This window comes from Jaculus jaculus, chromosome 14 (assembly GCF_020740685.1).
Source record: "Jaculus jaculus isolate mJacJac1 chromosome 14, mJacJac1.mat.Y.cur, whole genome shotgun sequence".
In the NCBI taxonomy this organism is placed as follows: Eukaryota; Metazoa; Chordata; class Mammalia; order Rodentia; family Dipodidae; genus Jaculus; species Jaculus jaculus.
Window position 1 is genome coordinate 40874056 of NC_059115.1, and position 22347 is coordinate 40896402.

General features: G+C 37.2%; 1 protein-coding gene and 1 pseudogene across 10 annotated transcripts in view; one reads left to right on the forward strand and one right to left on the reverse strand.

The window, feature by feature from the left end:
• The window catches only part of Cntn4 (contactin 4), a 1052004-nt gene that overhangs the window by 592262 nt on the left and 437395 nt on the right, over positions 1 to 22347 (reverse strand). Inside the window, exon 1 of one of the 10 annotated variants that reach the window (XM_004651501.2) lies at positions 21261 to 21386. The exons of the other annotated variants lie outside the window; for them this stretch is intronic. The gene's annotated coding sequence lies outside the window, so the exon portion shown is untranslated. Of the gene's footprint in view, positions 1 to 21260; positions 21387 to 22347 lie in introns of those variants that run through there. 10 annotated transcript variants of the gene reach the window in all.
• LOC101609236 lies at positions 1169 to 21550 on the forward strand (annotated as a pseudogene).

Genomic DNA, 22347 nt, shown 5'->3' on the forward strand with positions numbered 1-22347 from the left:
CAGCAAAAATCCAGTTCTAATAAAAAAAAAACTAATGACTTAAAATATAAAGAATCCTATTGTATAGGCTTCCTGTTTGAAATTAAGAATAAAGCAGCAAGGAGGCACATTATAAAATTCATGGGAGAAAGGATATAGGAGTTTCTGTAGTGGAAGGGACAGTCAAATCTACACATGAGCTGTGATGTGATGCTAAGTCCTATGTTCTGAGTCACGAGGAGAGTGTGGCTTTATTGGAAGTTTCAGTAGCTTCCTATATCAGACTGTAATTGAAGGCAGGGTGGGAGACTTGAACATACTCTGGTTGTTTTAGCAGGAACACTGAAGAAACTTATTTTCGAATTCAAAACTGTAACTCGAACAGGAGGCAAATACCAGGTAAAGGTGCATGTTTAGGAACAGAGAAAACAAACAGAACTTCCAGAATCAAAAAGAAAGTATCATAAGGAATTGAGAGTGTTTCTAAAGAGGCTAGGGAGTAAAGTATTAACTGTATGGAAAGTGTGTAATCAGCAATATCAATCTACCTTTTCTTTTTGATTGAAGTTCTGGGTGGGAAGGCATTTTTTGACAACTATCTCCCTAAAGGCACTCTGACATAATTAGTTTAAAAAAATAGCAAGTCATCTGACTTAGAGCAATTCTTAAGGAAAAGATTTGGAAAGGACAAAAGCAACACCCACACCTAATTCTTATGTACAGATACTGTGTTCTACAGAAGCAACGCTTCCAGCATTCATGTTACTAGTAAGGAGAAAAACTAATGTAACACTCCAATATCTACAGCACCATTTCTCATGTAACATACAAAAATCTTCAGACATTTCAATACTATGACCAAAACACCCTCTCACCAAATTATAGACACAACAAATTCTAGAACAACTACCACAAATTTTGCTTTTTTTTTTTTCCATATTTACTGCCAGTCCTCAAGAACAAAATGGTAGATTCTAAAGATTATTTAAGTGATAGAACACAGAAAAAGAACAGTGGGACCAATTAAGACTTTAGAGGACATTTGCATAAAAAGATGATACAGGGCCAAGGCTCTGAGGTCATGGCCCTCTGATGCATAACCATGCCTAGAGTCAGGTAATGATCACAAGAAATCCAAGGTTCACATCAGGATCAGTGACTCAGGTGTCTGCTCCACAGTGTCTGAGGAATGGCAACAACCCCAAGGGCCCCCACATTAGCTGGAAGCAAACTCACCCTGAAAGAACGCCAGAAGGGTAACCAATCTTATAATGAACTAATCTTTATTGTCTACTTTCCAAGAGGGGATCTAAAGCACAGAAAAGTTTAATATGTTTGCTATGTGTAAGTTCACACTGAAAGTCAACACTGGAAACAGCACCCATGTCCCAGAGAACTATATAGTGAGTACACATGCCAAAATTACAAGAAACAAACATTTAATACATCCTGCTCTTAGTATTTCAGTGTGCTTGTAAGACTAGGAGTCCCACCAGTGTTTTAGAAATATTAGATCTTTTACTAATCCCCTAAACCATGAACATATGCATACTTAAGCAAATATTAACACAGAAAAAGAAAAAAACTCCAGTAGTAGATGTATTGTCTGCATCAATAGATAAATGTACCAGAATTGGGTGTAGTGGAGTACATCTCAGGTTCCAGCTATTCAGGCAGCTGATGCAGGAAAATGGCTTAAAGTCAGCTGATCATAGCCAGTCTGGGTAATATAGCATGACTCCACTGAAGCAAACAAACTAGACTTTACAACATAAAGATAAAACTACCCATATTGGACTGGAGAGATGCTTGGTGGTTAAGCACTTGCCTGTGAAGCCTAAGGACCCTGGTTCAAGGCTCGATTTCTCAGGACCCATGTTAGCCAGATGCACAAGGGGGTGCATGTGTCTGGAATTCATTTGCAGTGGCTGGAGGCCCTGGTGCAGTCAGTCTCTTTCTCTCTCTCTCTCTCTCTCTCTCTCTCTCTCTCTCTCTCTCTGCCTCTTTCTCTGTCTGTCACTTTCAAATAAACAAATTTTTAAAAAATGACAAAAAAATAAACCTACCCATATCATGCATCTGAAAGAACATGAAAACTGCTGCAGTTAACTTACGGGATGTAAATATTTTCTGCAGTGACTATCTACCATACTTTCACTTATACTTTGTGATTTAAACTTTTTGAAAATGGAATAGGTTTCTTCTTAGATTCCAGTTCTGTGAGTTACACAAGTGCAAAAGATGATGTTTCAAAACCTATAACTAACTATAAGGCAGCTTTCTGATGCATGTCTCCATATGAAGCTCAATCTACTCTGAAACTTGTGAGCTCCCTTCATTAAGATTTTCAGTGCTGGGATAACAAGCAAGTCCCCATTTCCAGCTTGTATTTTCATTATTTGTCTCCTCTATCAACTATGATCTTTTAATAGTAACAGATGCAAAGAATGTTTTATTTTGATAGTAATTTTCTAGTGAGGACATTAGGAAAACAATTTTACATACTTTCTATGGTAAATTTAAAACACGAAGTATCCAATGCACTGTGTAGACTTTACTTCCATGTATTTCTCCTAATTCTACAAGCCACTGAGCCAGATTATCTTTAAGGCTTAGATTCAACTCTAAGAAGGAGAGTATAAGAAATGAGCAGCCAGGAGAGGGGCATGGGGGCTGGATAATACTCAAAATCATAGTTTTAAGAAAGAGTATTCTTTCTAACAGAATTTGAGATTATGAATGTAAACATTCATGGAAATATAAATATTGCATAATTTTATTTTGGTCTGTTCCCAATTCAATCTTCAGTGATTACAAGACATATGATGAGGTATGTCATGAAAATATTCATTTTGAGAATCCAGAATGCTATACTTTATGTAGGTGTTTGTACATTATAATAAAATAATATTGATTAATTATTAATTACTAACTCCACTGGCAATTTCATAACCACATATACATTTCATGCATCATTGAAACCCAGTATTTGACACTGATTTTTCAGCTTGGATATTTGTTGGTAATAACATTTACTAAATGGGAAAACCATGATCCCAGCAAAAGGAAAATCACAGGCACGAGTGGTGACACATTCTGCATGAGGTAAATTCTTGTATTTTTGTGCTTGATGCCTGAGGATAAGTTGGTAATATACAATGCACAGCAAAGTTCTATCAATAATTTGTATCTAAATAAAATACTCACTTGATTTTGGAGAGTAACAAAACTTATTTTCTGTCTTTCACAGATACTCAAACTGAAAAAGTCTTCAGTTTAGTAAGATTTACTGACAATATAAAAAATATTCACTCAAGGGCTGGACAGATGGCTTGGTGGCTAAGCACTTGCCTGTGAAGCCTAAGGACCCCAGTTGGGGACTCCATTTCCCAGGACCCATGTTAGCCAGATGCACAAGGGGGCACATGCATCTGGAGTTTGTTTGCAGTGGCTGAAGGCCCTGGCATGCCCATTCTCTCTCTCTCTCTCTCTCGATCTGCCTCTCTCTCTGTCTGTCACTCTCAAATAAGTAAATAAAAATAGACAAAACCTTTTTAAAACTTCACTCAATATTTTCACTGTACCTTTCTTGAGTCATGTCTAGATGAATGAATTTGGGAAAAAACCTCACTATATATTTACTTTGTGAGTATGAACATGTTTATATCTTTTCGATAACTTAATTTCAATTGGAGAAAGGAAGTCTCCTAAGAATCCTAGCAAAACATAAAATCCACAGGAGAAGTAATCATCAGCAATCCATACAACCTTCCATGAAGTATATTTCACGCATCACTTCCCTATCCCCAGTGTATTAAGATAGCCATGTCTGCTAGGTGTTCTGATCTAACCCATCATAGTCATACACAATATAGATAATTACAATATGGATACAGTCTAAATTTTATTATGGTAACTGGCACCTTCAGGGATGTAAAAATATAATCCACATGTCTTTTTGGATATTCAATTTTTGGATTTTGCAGACTGGTTGACAAGTTCATCCACAATTTCTCATCTTGCAATTCAGACTTTTTGGTTTTGTTTTTGTTTTCTTTTTTAGGTAAAGTTTCCCTCTAGTCCAGGCTGACCTCGAATTCACTATGTTGTCTCAGGGTGGCCTTGAACTCATGATGATCCTCCTACCTATGCCTCCCAAGTGCTGGGATTAAATGTGTGCACCACCACGCCTGGCTGCAATTCAGATATTTTAAACCTCACAAAGTTCGAGCTGGGGTCAAATTAGATGTTTGTCCTGTTGTCCTAAGTAAACTATTCTGTAGACACCTCTTACTTAAGGTACATATACTTGACTTTCACATTTTATAGAAGAAATACTCAAATCTTTAGCATATTACTCTTATTTGTGCATTGCGGGAGTATGTCCATGCTATCAGAACTGAGGAGAATACCCAAGGAATGAGGAGACACTTATTTTATAGCAACTGAAACAATGGAACACATAGTGGGGCAGGGGAGATAACTCCTTGGCAAAAATACTTGGTGCCTGCATGTGGGAACCCAAACAGGAATCCCCAGCAGCATGGAAATGCTTACTGGAATGCCAGCCAGTGAGAGCAGAGACAGGAATCCTCTAGGCTGCTGGCTGGCTAGACTAGCTCTACCTGGAAACTCTGGGCTCAAGTGAGAGACTCTGAGAGACTCAGGAAAATAAAGATGAGGCAGAAGATACCTCCTGACATCAAACATTGGTCTACACATGCACATGTGCACATACACATGTACACACATGTAGCTGCACACAGTACAACCACATGCATGCGTACATACATACATACAGGCACACACACCACACACCCCATGGAAGACATGGGTTCTTGATTCAGATAAGAAAAAAATAATCAAGTTCGAACAGCTTATTTAGTAGACTTTTCTTCTTTTCTTTCATTTTTTAATTATTATTTTACACAGTCAGCAAGAGAGAGACAGAGAGGAGAGATAGAGAATTGGTATGCCACAACCTCAGCCACTGCAATCGAACTCCAGACAGCTTGTGCCACCTAGTGGTCATGGGTGGCCTTGCACTTGCCCCATCTTTGTGCATCTGGCTAATGTGGGATCTGGAGAGTTGAACATGGGTCCTTAGGCATTGCAGGCAAGTGCCTTAACTGCAAAGTATTCTCTCCAGTCCTTTAATAGGCTTTTAAAATAGTATTGTTTATACCTATATACTGTTTGGGGGTTGTTAAAAATTAAACACATATTCATTACAACTATTTAATATAGACCTAGCAATTTCACTCCTCAGAATGCAACTAAACAAGCCCACACAAGAACACTCATAAGGGCATTATTTGTAATAGCCAGACATATCTTAAACAAATGTGCACCAAAAGAGAAATGGATAAAAAAAATACTTTGCATATTCATTACATGAAATGCTACTGGGCTCTAGAAAGGACTGGAGCAATTATGCTATATAAAGGGACTTGAAGCAGAAAGCTAAGCTGGTTATATAAGACTACATAGTATATTTTCTAAAATTTACTAAAATATTGAATTCTACATTAAATGTATTAGTTTTTATTATAAGAATCATAACTCAATAATGTTACTTCAAAAAATTTGATTGAAGATTTCAATTTTCTCTATTTTAAAACTTAAATTTATTCTTGGATAAATATATAAAGCAAAATCTGTACTTATGAACTGGGAGTCATGTGGTACTTATATTTTACAATGTTTCATTTGGGTGAAATATATATCATGTCATCATATGTGTTATTCATTCAGGTGAAAATTATTAAACTTCTTTGTCTAGATTCTTGCAACCTATAGAATGTTAATTATATTCCCTCATTGATCAGTATTTCCCAATTCCTCTCTCACTGCTCCTCTCTCCATAGTATACATATTCATAGTGGGCTTCCTAAGCACATTTAAATAAAAATAAATGACCTACTTAGTAGTTGTTTTGCAAAATGTCATTCTGGTGAAATCTGAAACAAATCAACCATCTCAATGTTCATGTACAGAGGGGTGACCACCTAAATACACACCTTCCCTGCTCTATGAGAATACTGGATGAGTTGAAAGGGTGTATGTTGGTATGGTATTTGCTCCTCTCCAAATCTCTTTGCTATTGTTTACTCTCTGTCTCCTTTCTGATCCAAAAACCTCTTCATACTGACTCTGGATTTTATTACAGGGAGTAACCTTTGTAAGTTCAAAGCCAAGGTCATATCCTTTCTGCTCAAATCTAGACTTGAGGCATAAATCTTTCAGAAAAGATCCTTCTACACTTACATCACCAAACACTCTGACACATGTCACAATGAAGCAACTTTCATTAAGTTCTAGCATTGAAAACTCCTTCATTTGATGGACTCTGAAAAATTGCTCTATCTTTCCCCATTCCCATGGCAGCTGTCATCATGTCACAAATGGAGGAAAGTTTAAAAGAAGAAGAAAGGTCTGCTTCACTCTCAAGAGTTGTCACCAGCCATGGAAATATAATATGCAATGTTCCTAAGGGGAAATCAGCAGTGTGGAAACCTAGATAGTGCATGTATTAGAAAAGCAAACACTTCATGTTCATAAACCACATGATAAAAGAAAAATAAACACAGTAGCTTTCATAATACTCCAGAATATTCCATTTGGAGCATAACAGCTCTGTCTCTAACATATACCTCAGTTTCCCTGATAATGGAGAAAACATCTGTTAAAGCTAAATCATTCAAAGTCTTTTACTTCACATGCCTTTGAATAACTAAGCTGTAGATATGCATGTCAGGGTCAAGATGTATCAGATCAGTGTAGGACAGAAAACAGAGACTGGGGATATGAGGTGTTATAATGCAAACTGAGTTAGTTGACAAGTTGATAGAATTGTCAGTCTAATACATTTTCTTTTCTGATTTCAAATGACAATAAAGTGAGATAAGGATGAACAAGAAATGTGAGCATACTTTAAAAAGTCACTGTGGGCTGAATTAGAAATTCAGCTTGTTTCTACCATCATCACTCCAGTGTTATCTGCAGGCAATCAAAACTGACATCATATAGGATGTTAACACTGCCCTGGTCATACTGAGTCAGAACCTGTACCGTTACAAGGACTGTGTGTGAAGCACTTTTCTATCTGTGTCTCTAGCTGATGTGTGGAAACTTGGGCATTTGTAAAAATACATTTCTTATTGCTAACAGCAATTACATCACATTAGCTTGAGAAATGTGGGACAAAACACTTGTATTGTTCAATTAATTTCAAGTCAAATATCAAAATGTCAGATTTTTCATATGAGAGCTATGCTAAACCCTTTTAATGTAAGGTTACAAGATATTCTAAATCAATTATCTGTTGGATGACATCACTTAGTAGAGTCTCTGTGGAAAAGACAAGCACCTTATTAATAGTGAATATAAATCTTTTTTGTTTGGTTGTTTGATTTTGGTGGTAAGGTCTTTTTCTAATCCTGGCTGATATGGAATTTACTATGGAGTCTCAGGCTGCTCTTGAATTCATAGAAATTCTCCTACCTCTGCCTCCCACGTACTGTGATTAATGATGTGCACCACCATGTCTAGCTTAAATTTTTTTAAAGTACTACATCAGTTTGAAGTATGCAGGGTTTTGCATAAGGTCAGTTTTCTAGATGATGAAAATCTATAACTTGTATGTGCTTATAGGTAATACAATGGGCCTTGCACTTGTGCAGTGCCTTGCATGTGCCTAATATGTGTATCTCCAAATCTATATCCATGTATGTGTATGTATGTATGCATATATATATGTACATACATATATACGTACACACACATACATATATATAAAATATTCATCTGTGTACACACAACCATATACCATCAGTCACCATTTGGACAGTTTAAGTCAAGGATAATATATATTATAATGATCCTATAAGATCATGATCTTAGTTTGTGTATGTATATTTCTATGGTACTTTTACAATGACAGCTTGCCTGATAATGAATTTCTCAGAATTGTCATTAATATACACATCACCTACACGTACATATAAATTAGCATATGGTTATATAGAAAGATGGCTTAATATATATTTATATAATCTCAAGTTGTTGTACATGCACACACATATACACACTTAGGCTCAAAGGCAGGCTGTGTGCAGAATGAATCCAATGATATTCGTAGGTGACTTGCTTTCCCAAGAATGAAATAAAACCTTGAACACCCTGTAATTCATTATGGTGCAAACTTGGAAGCTTACTGAGCCTATAGGTTCCAAAGAGAACCCATCATCTTTCTCACTAGTTATTTAAATCATGATCAGGGTAAGTTTACCAATACACAGAACCAATAGCCTTTAGCTGTATACAGTACAGCTTTGGTGCTTCTGAACAATAAAATGCATCAGAAAGTGATGGATTTAATCATTCCACAGTGCTCAGCACTTAGCTGTTAGGGGCAAAAGACAAATCTGTCATCTTCTTGATTCTTCTTCAATACTTAGGTAAGGTTGTGAGCTACCAAAGGGAAGTTAGAAGGGAGATAAAAATCAATAGACTTGGGGGAAAGGAATTACTAGGCAGACAGACATCATGCATTGTAATACCAATTTTCTTTTTACACATTGAAACAAAAATGGTATACTAAAAGCTCCTTTGAGCTCAGTAGATGTAATATTTACTTTTAAATTATTATCTTTAATAGTAATAATACTTTCAGTTGTAAAACATCTTGTTCCAAAAAGCTCAGACTATTTCCCTACATGCTAATTTAACTCTACTTAAGACCATAACAAAGGGAGGGAAGGCTGTCCCCATATTTAAAAAGTTATACATGACTTTCGAAGACTCAGCTTGGTCCACTTGATCATTTAAGGTGAACAAAACATCACTTAGTAAGTTGTTGGCCAGGGAGAATCAGAATTTGTTCAGGAAGCAGATGGTTAAAAAATGTTCTTTGTAGCACCAAGGCCTACATCCAAACTCCCCCACAAACACTATGCTCCAATAACTTGACCATTTTACATCTGAATCATTTGAAGTCCGCAAAAATATCTGGAAAAATGTTTCGTCTTCTAGACATCCTATGGCATGTATGGGATCAACTTGGATAATACATGTGTGTTTATCTGAAAGAAACTGTCAACAGTAAAAACAGTGGCAAAATGAGAAAAAAAAAAAAACCACTATGGAGCTTCAGAGTGTCTGTGCAACAGTGTCCTTGCTCTTCATTCCCCGATACAGGTTAGAATGCACATGTTTAATAAGGGAGATCAGATGTTTGGCTTATGTTTTTGGTCATTATGATTCTATATGATATATATATATATATATATATATATATATATATATATATATAAAATCATATATATATATAAAATCATATATATATCATCATATATATATGAATATCATATATATGTGTGTATATATATATATATGTGTGTATGTATATGTATGTGTATACATACATATATATATATATATATATGTGTGTATATATATATATATATATATATATATATATATATATATATATATGAATAAAGGCCAGAGATCCTGGTAATGGGCTGCCTACCATTCACTGGACAGGAACATGGAAAAAGATTATGGTTAAACACCACGGCATTTACTCTAAGACTCTCCATCAGATACACCTTCTAAAATGTCTGTTGAAAAGTAAACACAATTTAAGATGTGCCCTTGGCCAAAAGATTGGGAAATTAAATCATCATTTCTGTCTCTCAAATGTAATAAAATTGTGTGAAGATTTTACTCTATTTGTACCATTAGTTCCTAGGTACCAATAGATATATGAGAAATAAAAGGAAAAATGTCCACTTTTATCCTTTGATTTTTGTTTGTTCTTTTGAGGTAGGATTTCACTCTAGCTGAGGCTGACCTGAAATTCACCAGTTGGTCTAAGGGTGACCTTGAACTCAAAGTGATTCTCCTACCTCTGCCTCCAGAGTGCTGGGATTAAAGGCGCCCACTAGCATAGCCAGCCATGTCATCCTTTTCAACACCACTGCTCATGAGTGACAATTTTCAGGTTTCATTTGTATTTAAATATTAAATGTTAGTAAGATTTGTAACTGCAGTTATAGTTTAATAAACTGAATAATTCAGGAATTACAAAATAGATTTATTGAATTCTGTGTAAAGTACATAATAGTATTTGCGAAATTTGGGTTCTTAAATTTGAGCACAATGAATTGACAGTAAACAAGATCCATTATGGTGTGAAAATGTTGTATAGGTATCCCAACATTCCTTACTTCAATCTCCCTTTCGGTTTCTCTCTAAATGTTCACTAAATAGATTGTTAATGCCACTTAACTCTTTTAATTGGAATTAATGCCACTTTACAGTGTAACCCCTATGTTTTCTACCTAATCAGTGAGAGATCTCCCCAGTAACTAGAAAAGAGGTTAAAGACTACATGTATATGGATTTGCGGAGTGAATTGGGGTTTGAAACTTTAAATAATAAATGGCAATGTTTATAATTTGTAAGAGGTGCCAGCAATATACTGTAAATCCTATATAGCAGCTACATTTAGTATAGACATTTTGACATTGTTAAGAATAGAAGCTACAGATTAATTTTTATCTTGCTACTGGTCAACCTCACATACTTTATTTTTTCAATCTGATTTTTGTAAGCCTCTGACTTGGGTTCTCTTACTTTCAGTAGAGGTTTAGTTCTAAGGAATGTGCACAGAATCTGACAGAAAATTCAAGAGTGGGAGGGTCAGTGCAGCCCTGGTGAGCTCCAGCGGTGGGCGGGCTTCCACTACCGGGAGGTCTGCATTAAACAGAAAAGCTGTCCCCGTGCGATGACCTGGGAGGGGTAAACAGTGACCCCAAAACTGAAGGCTGGTCTAAAATCTTCTAGCTCCTGCAGTCTCAGATGCAGGTGAAGAATGCTGCTCTCACTCAGGCAAAGAGACAAAGGACAAAACAGAGTGCAATCCTTGCCTCAGTCATTGACCTAAAGCAAGGTGACTCCTCAGATGACCTGCAGATTGTGGACACCCCCCCACAAGTACGCCTTTCCCGGCGGCTTTTCTGCAGGGGAAGTTCTGCTTCCCTTAGCTGATGAATAGAATGCTATGTGTCCTAATGATTATGAGAAGTTCCAAAGAGAAGAGCAACAGAGGCAGCGGGAGCTGGAAAGACAGAAGGAAACAGAACAGAAATAAAGCCATAAAGGCAGGCATGAAGCTAGCGGATTTTCAAGGCCAACAGACCCAGATTCTGATGATGAAGATGAGATATGAGCGACAGAAGGAAAAAAAAAAAAAAGTATGGGAGGAACTGCGGTCGCTCCACCTTCATCTCTGGTAGACAAAGACAAGGAGCTGCCCCGTGATTTCCCTTATGAAGAAGACTGAAGACCTCCACCACAGTCTTCTATTCTAAGCCTGCTATCCCCTGCCAGTATGCAGGACCTGGATAGACCAGGATCTCCAGCAGAGCCCAGCAACTCTTTCCTGGCGACCCTGGGTGGCACGGTGGCACCCAAGATCATGCAGCAGTCTGGCTTCCCGTAAGGCCAGGGTCCGGGCAGACCCGAGCAGGCGCCGAGCACGTGCCAGAGCAGAAGACCCGCGCCCTCCGCCTGGGTGACGACTCCACAGGGAAGGCGAGTCTCGCTCGGGACGCCCCCAAGAAGTCGGATTCAAATCCACGAACTGAAAAGCTGAAGTGTCCTACGAAAGCGCTGCTGCTGAGGAACCCAGTTCGTGCTGGAGACGGAGATGAAGACTTGGATGTTGAAACAAAGGAGGAATGTGAAAAATATGGCAAAGTTGGAAATTATGTGATAGTTGAAAAGACTGGTTTTTGTTACAATTTCATGATAGTTCTTAAAGGCCTCAGCAATAAAGTAAATCTTGCACTAAAAAAAAAATGTAGAAAGTTTTGGAACATGGAATTTGTATTAAATTATCCTTTTTTTTTTTCTCCCCCACCCCCGTTTTAACAAAACCTGCAGGTTAGTGAAGTATAACCTCATAAATCCTGCAATGAGATAACATCTTGGCCCTGGTATGATGACTTCTACCTTTAGTCCCAGGTTGAGGTGGGAAGATCACTGTGAGTTCAAGGCCAGCTTGGGGCTACAGGGTGAATTCTAGATTAGCTTGGGCTAAGGTTAGAGTGAGACCCTACTTGAGAAACACCACAAAGAAAAAGTGAGACTGCCTCGGAGAAAAATGATTGAAAACTTGTGAGTCCAACCTTAACCTGTTTGGATGAATCTTTTTTAAGCCACATCAGTCTAGGGTGAGGACCGGATTAATGGAATACATGGGTATTGAAATCATGAATCTAGCATTTTTTTCCCCAGAGAGTCAAACATAATCTGTTTATAGCACATCAGAAATGACAAGAAAATTCAATTTAGCTCGAATATTTTAAACAAAAGTTCTTTGAAGTCATGCTTAGTCTGGGAGAATTTGTAATTGTATTAGTTCAACTGTGTCTTAAGTTTTAAATTCAACCATGTTAGCTATTTGAACTATATGGCCAATTAATGTAATAATGGAATCGTGAAAAACTGTACCTCTAGCACAAAAGTACATATGGGCTCAAAAATTTAACAGGACTACAGAACAACAATAACAAAACAGCAACAACAACAAAACATATTCAATGCTACGGGCAAGAGGTACTTCAATACAGACGTGTGTGCGTGTGTGTTCTGTTTCTTGCTTTCCCAAACAGTACTTGTGGCTTTACTGAGGTAACAACTAAAGGGTAATATGACTTGAAGGTGTTTTTTTTTTTTTTTTTTTTTTCTTGTGGGGAAATGTACTCAACATTTCGTTGCATCCACAGACTTGGTTTGAATACATAAGGTATTTTCTTGTGTTTTTATTTAACAAATTTAAAAAATTGCATTTAAAAGAATTTAAGAGTGGCTCTCTTAGCCAGAAAAGAGTATATAGGGACCTGGATATCCAAGGTTCCATTCTTAGACACAAGAAGATGCCAATTTTGTTTTGAATAGGTTTCTGGTCTTGTCAGAATATGACCTGACAAGACAATATAGCCACTTAGAGTCAGATTTAAAATTCTAAGAAGCTAGGTCACTGCTCAGACATCATCTGGGGTGTCAACATTCAACACATAACCTCTGGCAGGGTCATCTTTGAAATGTTCCAGATGATAATATCTCAAAATATGTCATTCTGGAATATTTAACAGGAAATGTGAGACAGCACTGCTTTTAATTGAGCTCTTGTACTAGGCTCCCACAGACCAGCACAAAAGAAAATAGAGTCAGCTATACTAAGTGCTACATAACCAGACTGATTTCGAGCCCTTACAAAGACAGGTTTTCTCTGCCAACTAGAAATTCCATTCTAGTTGAGTCAGCCTAATCAGGAAGCACCTTCAGCTTCATTCCTAAAATACAAACCAAAACCAAAACCAAACCAATCCAAACAAACAAAAAACAGACAAACAAACCAGGCAACAAGAACAAGATGAGAAACTGACATGGATCATTATTTCATTTTCTGTTTCTTTGCTTCTATCTTACAAGGCCCATGGTTCATTCCTTCCTAAAGTTAAAAAACAAAAAACCAACCAAACAAACAACAACAAAAAAAACAGTGCTGCACAAAGATAACACGACTTTCCTTTATAAATGTTAAAAGTCTAAGATCAAACACTTATGGTGAAAGATATTGAGGTTAAACTGGAAAAAAAAAAATTCTTAGCAATACGGACGGGGTACAAAGCCCCTGCAAATGCTATATAACACACAGTGCTGAAGCAATCTGCTTATAGTTTTCCTACATATTTTGCAAAATCTTCCACAATTTCTTTCATGCCTACTTAATATACGAACCCTATGTTTTGCCAATTTTGGGGTCTTCATTTTCCTATGACATCTCCCATGTACATGTTTTGAATGTCTATTTAGGTTATATCCATTTAATTCTGAGACTCAGGCAAAGAAACTAAGTACAGTTTCAAGATCTGCTATATCCAAGAATTCTTTTCAAATCAATTCACCAACATTTTTTTTTTAAGTTTACATTCTGGGTCAATTCTTTACTTTGAGCTATGTATATAAAATCATGTGTGAGATTACATATGTGTGTGTGTGTGTGTGTGTGTGTATGTATGCACAGAGAGAGAGAATGTGAGCGTGTGTGTGCACAAGAGTGCATAGACATTTTTTGAATATATTTATTAAAATATTTATCTGGGTATTAACTAAACTTATCAAACATTCCCCTGAGAAATTAATTTCACATTTTTCCCCACCTGAAGCCCAAAGTTTACTAAAATAGATACTTTAGAGTAATTTTCTGAGCCCCAGCCAGACTGTCAAACATGCCTTGATCAGAATATTTTGAAATTGAAGACTGTCATACACAAAAAACAAGAATGTGTCTCAAGTAGAATACTTCAGTTCTTATCTCTCATGAGCATCTTGATCAGTGTTCATGTTATATAAAATATTTGTTTAAAAGTATGAAATTCAAAAACAAAGCTGGAGGAGTGGCTTAGCAGCCAAAGGATCCAGGTTCAATTCCCCAGGACCCACATAAACCAGATGCACAAGGTGATGCATAATTCTGGAGTTACTTTGTAGCAGCTGAAGGCCCTGGCATGTCCATTCCCCTCCTCTCCATCTCTCAATAAAATAAAATAAATAAATGTTTTAAAAATATGACTATCACCAATGTACCATTTATTTACAATCCTTGACAATCAGTATTACTATGGAAAATATATTTTCTTAGATGTACATACTTATAGCTGTTAGCCTACATAATAGTCTTCCTAATAATTCAACTCATTTTAAATCTTTCATATTTCTTTAATATACTTACATGCAACAAATGATAATTTAAAGAAGAACTATAATACTACAAGAGAGGTTAACAACAGCAATCAACTGAACACCCTAGAGGATACCTTCAGGGAAAGGCAGAGGAGAGGGGACTCTAGGGAAGGACTGTGTCACTTTCAATCTGTTGCTATTCTCCCTAAGCACACTGCAGGCAGTTAGAGGGAAACCAGAGTCACACACCTTAAATGATTAGTTTCACACTTTACACAGACATCATAAAAATGCCAGGGACCATGTTTGAACACATGCCTTGTTTTCTTCTGGGATATGTTTTCTTGTTTCTGTTTTTGTTTTTGTTGTTTTTCACCTCCGAAGTCAGGCATTATGCCTATGTGTGAGCAGCTTTACCAATCAGAAAGGCACATGAGCACAGACTGAATTCTCATCAGCTTGGAGATCACATTCTTGAAAATGTCTGCATGACTCATGTAGATGTCCATGTCCAGCAGATAGCACTGCATATTCAATCCAATAGACAATGCTACTTATTCAATACTTGGGAGGCATGAACATAATATTTCTAACAGGATGGTTGGTAAGGAAGAATAAGCCAAAATGACTACAAGAGTCCTTCAGTATTATGGTGCTATAATATTACTTTTCTCTACATTGAGAATGTTAAATTTACTTCCTGGGCAGTTGAAGTGCTTTACTGAAATAAGGCTCCAGGGAATCAGTCTTTTCATACAAGCTCCTAGGACCATTTGTGATAAAATATATATATAGGGTAGTATATCAGAAACATAACGACTAAGAAAAGGATAAAGTTGACTTATTAGCAGCCCATATATATGAGAGAAAGCAAGCGAGCAAGCACTCACAATTTCCACCAATACTTTCTTACCAACAGCTACCAAATACATAGAATATCCCCACACATTTCTCTAGGGATCCTTAGTAAATTAAGCAAATATGAATCTGCTGCCACAATACTCACTTCATTTACAATAACTATATTATTGAAGATTATCAGCCAGCAAAAGTCAAGAGCCAAAAGCATTTCTTTTACTCTGCATCTCTTCATTGATCCAGATTTCTTAATCAGGCACACAGTAATTTAACAATGCCAGCTCTTGGAATGAGTCTTGCTGCCCTTATATTTGGCATTTTTCCCTCTTTCACCGCAATTTTCATTTGTAGCATGAAGCCACAGAACTTTCAATCACACTGAACTCATTCTCCTACTACCATATTTACATGTTTGGTTTTTTTTCTGACTTTCAGGGTGCTCAAATTTCTGACAAGTCTTAAATCTACTGGCTGGCACCATCAGCTTCTCTATATTCTGTCATAGCTTTAGGATGAATATGTAGCTCTGCATTTTATATCTAACTGTAAGAAGCACAATTCCTTTGCAGCTTCTCCAGATGTAGTGCTTACAGTATTAAATCAACTCATTTTTCCCTTCAAAACAACAGAAGAATTTCATGTTCAGATTCAAGATCTCTTCTTTAAACTAGAGACAAAACCACGTGAAAGCATATATAAATCCAAAAGCCATAGCTAGGTCTAGTTTACAACTGTCTTTACTTTCTTAACTACATTGTAAAACACTCCTCCCCCCCCCAAAAAAAAAACAAGGGAGCTATTAACAAAGTGAATCAAGCATCTCAAGTCATCACATGTACTGTTTTAACAACCAAATGCATGGCCCTATAGCTGCTTGCTCTTGTTATAATCAAGAATTTGAAAGCCACAGATCATCAGATGCTATCTGTCACCATTATATACTTTTGCATGGAAATAGTCCATGAATACAAATTCACTTTGTTCGCAGAAGGATGAACACCTATAAAACAGATGGATGACCTCATAGTACCGATTCAACTTATTATAGACCTGCTGCCTTCCTTAAAAGGCTGGATGTCTACCCACTTTTATGAGATTTAGAAAATTAACTTTATATTCTGCATGCAAAACACCAAATGCAGTGGACAAATTCAGTAAGGAGCAATACTGGTATGATATTCAAACTGCAGCACAGTAAACCACATGCAGAGATACGCTAATGGCAAAAGTAGAGGAAAATGAGTATTCCAGTGAACACTTAAAAGCTATCACAACACTAGCTGGATCTGGAGAAGAGTGACCCACCCTTGCTATTATTGTCTTCAAATGGCCACTTAGCATCCATTGTAGGATACTCTTGAGTTATTTAAAAAAAAAAAAAAAAAAAAAAAACCAAACCACCACCACAGAAACATCATGTCAGCAGTTCAGTAAGGCTTTATCCCACATTATTTTGTGTCATTCCAGTGCCACCCAGCCAATACATAGACTATTTCAACCAATATTGAAAGAAACTGAAATACTAGAATCCTTGTACTACAAATATAACTTCTGAAATTAATTTAGCTTTTCAAAGTATTTACAGCAAGGGCATTCTAATTGTTTATTCATAGATTATTTTGAATGTATCAGGAAGCTCTGAGAAACATTAATGGGTCTTGTAATCTCATCCCCTGTCCATTTTAACTAAGAGACTTATCTAGCATTAAATAAATTGTGGGATTAGAAGAAATTGATCACAACACATTTTCTCCTAAGCATTTTTTTTCTTATCATGCTTAAATTCAAAAAAAGTTGCTTATGTGACTATGTTATCAGGTATCTGTTTCCTAATGAGATAGTTAATCTTTCCCCATATGTAAAAAGATAATTTCTTGGGGAAAATAAAATCCTTTAGTTAGTTCCCCTTTTAATTGAAATTTAAGATATTTAATATCTAGCCATATAGAAATGACCTCTCCTATTATAAAATCTAATTAAATCTAATTTTACAAGCAAATATGGTTAGTGTAACATATTAGAATGTATTCTTTTCAGTCATTGTTTTAAAAAATAGAAACTGATATCAAGAATTCTATTATTCAAAACAAAGTTAGTGATCTATATACACAGATATACACATTCAGAACTTTTAAGGTCCCTCTGTAAACACCCTAACCCTAACCCCAAACTAGAAACATGCAATGAAGAACAGAACAATATACCAGTTTACAATTTACATCTCAGAGAATTTGCCCAAGGAAAGATAACCAACCAAAAGGTTACGCAAAGGGCAGGCAAGTGACTGTGCCCTGACTTGTGAATACCTCACTGTGAAAAGGGAATAGTCAGAGACAATGGAAGAGAGGAACTGGGGATAGTGTAGGGAAGGAGGTAGAGACACGAGAAAGTCAGACAAGGACCAAGGAAGGAAGGGAAGAAGGAAAGAGCTGGAAAGAGTAGCAGAAGCCTATGCAATCTCTGTACTTGGACACAGAGCCTGGAGCAACATTACTATTTCATTTAACCTGACAATCAAAACATGTCACTTACTCTTAGGACATTTGAAAGGTTTTCTTGGAGTGAGCAGTTAGAAAAAGATATTCTGAGATCACAGTATTTCCTAACAAAGGATCTTGGAGATTATCCAGCAATTTACATGTGGATACATGCAGAGAGAAGCAAAGCACCTTGCTAGAGGGTCCAAAGTGAGGTAAACAGGATTCATCCAACGTCCCCCTGCTACCAGAGATAACCTGGGTTGGATGTAGCTGGAAAATAAATACCCAGGCTCATCTAAAATGCTAAGTTTCTTAAATTCGAATTTTTTTCGTTTAACCAAGTTCTCTTTTCACTTATGGAGATAATTCTCATAACTTCACCTCACACTATCTGGCCCAGTTTGTTAAAGGAGGCCAGACTGGAGATTTTTTGCAAAGAATACTTGCTTATAAACTTAACAAATGCTACAGGGAGTTATACAGCCCTCTTCATGATGTGCCCAGATCTCTGAACCTCTTGGCCAAGGGATCAAACATACAAATATTTCTTGGTTGCTACATTCTGCTTCACATATACTCCCCCCCCCCCCCTTTTTATCAACACTTTTGAGGAGCTGAGTGGGTACTGTACTGGGGAGAGCACAGATATTTTCTATGAGGCTACTGGGCAGATTTACACACATGTGGACACATATAGAGATATAGTTCCTCTGCACATAAAATATAAAACACATCCCTTCATCTCTTTTACAACACTTTAAACTCATTTTGAAGAGCAATCAAATCTCCATCATTTTAAAAGCACCTCTTATAAGGTATATGTAATACCCATCTGGATTCCCCATCTGTCAACCAGCAGACCCTCAAACAGCCCCTGGAGCAAATGAGCTCCCCTCCCTCCACCACACACATTTTTTTTCAGATTATGAAATACTGGGAGGACATTTACCAATGTTTAGTAAATCTTTGGAAACATTCCTGAACTATTAAGAACATAACAGATAACCTACAAGCACTTCCCTGAGCTTTGTGGTAATTAGCTGCCAAAAAATATACAACCCCTTCTAAAGACATGATATGAAATGTTCAAATGTTTGAAGAGAAAAAAAAAAAAATACTACATGAAGCCGGGCATGGTGGTGCATGCCTTTAATCCCAGCACTGAGGAGGCAGAGGTAAGAGGATCACCATGAGTTCAAGGCCACCCTGAGACTACATGTTAAATTCCAGGTCAGCCTGAGCTGGAGTGAGACCCTACCTCGAAAAAAATAAACAAACAAAAATACTGCATGAGTAAAATATACCTCCAAAAGTAAACCAGATAAACAACAACAGCAAAAATAAATAAACAGAAAAGATTGGAGTAGGATTCATCTGACCATAAAAAGTATGATTCAAAATAACACAGCATTTACTAAATTGGGTAGTCAGAAATCAAGCCATTGTTTAAAAGTAATGACAATAAAACCAAAATACCAGTGGACCTTAACTGACCCTATTTCTTTTTCTTTCATCCTTTTCAAACAAGACCATACTGTGCATTATCCAGATAAAAAGAAGCAATTATTTAAAATATAACTAATGGTGCCTCAGTGTTATCACACACAAAAGTCAGCTCAGCTCAGAAGAAAGCCATGAGGCCATTCAATGCTCTATGAAAAGCAATCATCAAACCCAAATAGCTCCTATTTCAGATTTTTATAGTGGACTCATGAAGACACTTACTTTTTATCCAGGTTCTAGAGTTCTGAGACAGAACAGCCTTGGGATTGTTCATTACCCAGAAGCACCACAGCTATTTTAGGGTTCTCTCATCTCACCAGAAGCTCAGCGCTGCTTACTGGTGTGTTGTTCCCCTCCAAACCTCAAGCTCTGAGAATACCTGTGCTCAAGGAGACCACTATCTATTTTGAGACTTCTCTATCTTCTTCTTCCCTTCAACAGAATCTAATGAGAACATACTCTGTGAGATGCTTCCGTACTTCACAGTCTGCAGTTTCTCTCTGCTTTGAGACTTAAACTGTGTCCAAGAAACTGTATTTCCTCTCTAAAAATTATAGGCTCCATGGTCACAAATCCAGTGTGGGCAGTGTAATTCTGCTCTCAGCTGTGAATGTCTTTAAAATCACTTTGGCATAAGAGAACTCTGGCCATTGGTTCAAATGGTTCAAGATTTTCATTCAAATTCTAAATTTACCATTTTTTTTTTAGCTCAATTGTTTCACTTTCAATCCAGGAAGAAAAGTATAATTTACATATAAGTGGGAACTTTAGGCAGGAAAAAAAAAAAAAATCCACAGATTCCCTTTCCATGGTGATAACAATCTCTAATTTCACAGAGTCATTGCTCATTTGAAAGCTCCCATGCAAACACTATTAACAATATTAAATTCTAATGGCATCATATGATCAATTAATCTTGCATGCATAATAAACACTAATTTGATATCTTGTACTCAAGGATACATAAAGATATATGGAACTATAATGAAGTAGGGTGTTTTTGTTTCTTCAATTCACATCAACTCCTAAATAGCAGTGCATTCAAAAGCAATGTTGAGCTAAACACAATTTCTTATTTTTAAATACTGTCTCATAGAATAAAAGAAAAATTATGTAGTCTATAAGTACATATGCATGGGTCACCCTTTCCCCTTCTTTTACAAAGTTTATAAATACTTCAAACTGAAGGAAAAAAAAGTGAAACTTTCCTGTTTGTGCATTTATTAGTGGCAGTAGAGAGTAGTGAAATAAACTGTCTTAAAGTCTGGAAACACCGAGACCTGCTACTATTATACACACATACATGTAAAATGACCTCCTAACATATACATTGATCGTAATTATATTTTCCTTTCGGTGGCCAGGGGTAGAGAAGAAGATAAATACATACCCAACCACTATGGGCAACCCAGGTAATGCAACCGTGTTTTAAAGTCGTAAACCAAGCCACTAATTTTTAGCTCCTGTAAAAGCACTTCGAAAGGCCCCCTTATTTCCTTGAATGAATCAATTATATAAGAGATCTGACAGACCTAGCAAGCTCTATACAGATAACACTCTGTCTCACCAGCTTGATTCAACAAGAAGCAATGGAACAGAAAATGAAATGCAGCTTGCAAAGTCACATTCACATGGAGCTGAAGGGAGAAAAGGGGTGGGGGGGAGGTACCTGGTACTTACAGACTGTAAAGGAAAATGTCCCAGTTTTCGCCTTACATGTGCAAATCAAACAGGGATTTCAGCTCTCAGCAAGTTCCTACTTCCACTACACTGATCATCCACGTAGAACAGGCCCTTATGGATTGCTTAGGCAGCTGGGAGATAATGGGACTATACTCTCAGCTGGGACTGGAGATGCTGAGCCGCTCTTGGCTGCGCTGCGCGCTGCCTGGCGCTCTGCCAGCATTAATCAAGGAGGACCCAGCTCCGTGGCTGTACTCTCCGAAAGGATCGACGTAATTAGCGCATGAATCAAAGACGCACACTGGGAGAATTGCATACATCTCTAACTGGCTCCCCTCACTTGGAACCTGATTAGGAAATCAAGTGGGTTCTAAGATCAAAAGTGTTCAGCATTTCACAAATGTACAGAGACTTGCACAGCTGTCTGTGGATTTCAGGGGAGGGGTGGAGATTAAGGCTTTCTTCCCAGTGGGCAATTTATGTAATTCCTGAACTCCAGGATGTCATGGCTCTGGTTGTTTGGTATGTATGGTGGGTTTGCCCATGATTTGGTTTATCTGTTAACGTTTCTCCCAGGGTGGCTGCAGGCTGCAGCAGCATTTCCCTTATGGAGTTGATGAAATATGCAGCTGTTTTCTGGTGTAGTGTTGGCGGAGACTGGGTGGATGAAAGCTGGTCCCTGAGGGAGCATTTTACAACCCTAAAAATATCATGCTTTGCTTTGTACATACAGCCCAGGTCATTCAAAACAGGTCTAATTTTGTTCTCTGGACCTCTACTGTTCTAGAAGGAACTGCCCATTTCCACCCTAGGGGCAAAACTGGAAGTGCTCTCCTATGCGCCCTCTGCATCAGGGGTGCACCTTGTTGTTTGTGGATGGCCTTGATTGACAACAGAGATTTTAGAATCTGAATGTGAACATTAAAAAAAATATATATCTGTAATATAACAAGTTATGTATTATTATCTCCTTGTCCCAACTCGGGTTACCCTGGGGGCCCTTCTTAAAGGGGTTATGGTAATCACTATGGGATTATGAAGTTCCCATGTGGTTGAAGGGGAGTGATGCTCTGGCTATTCCTAC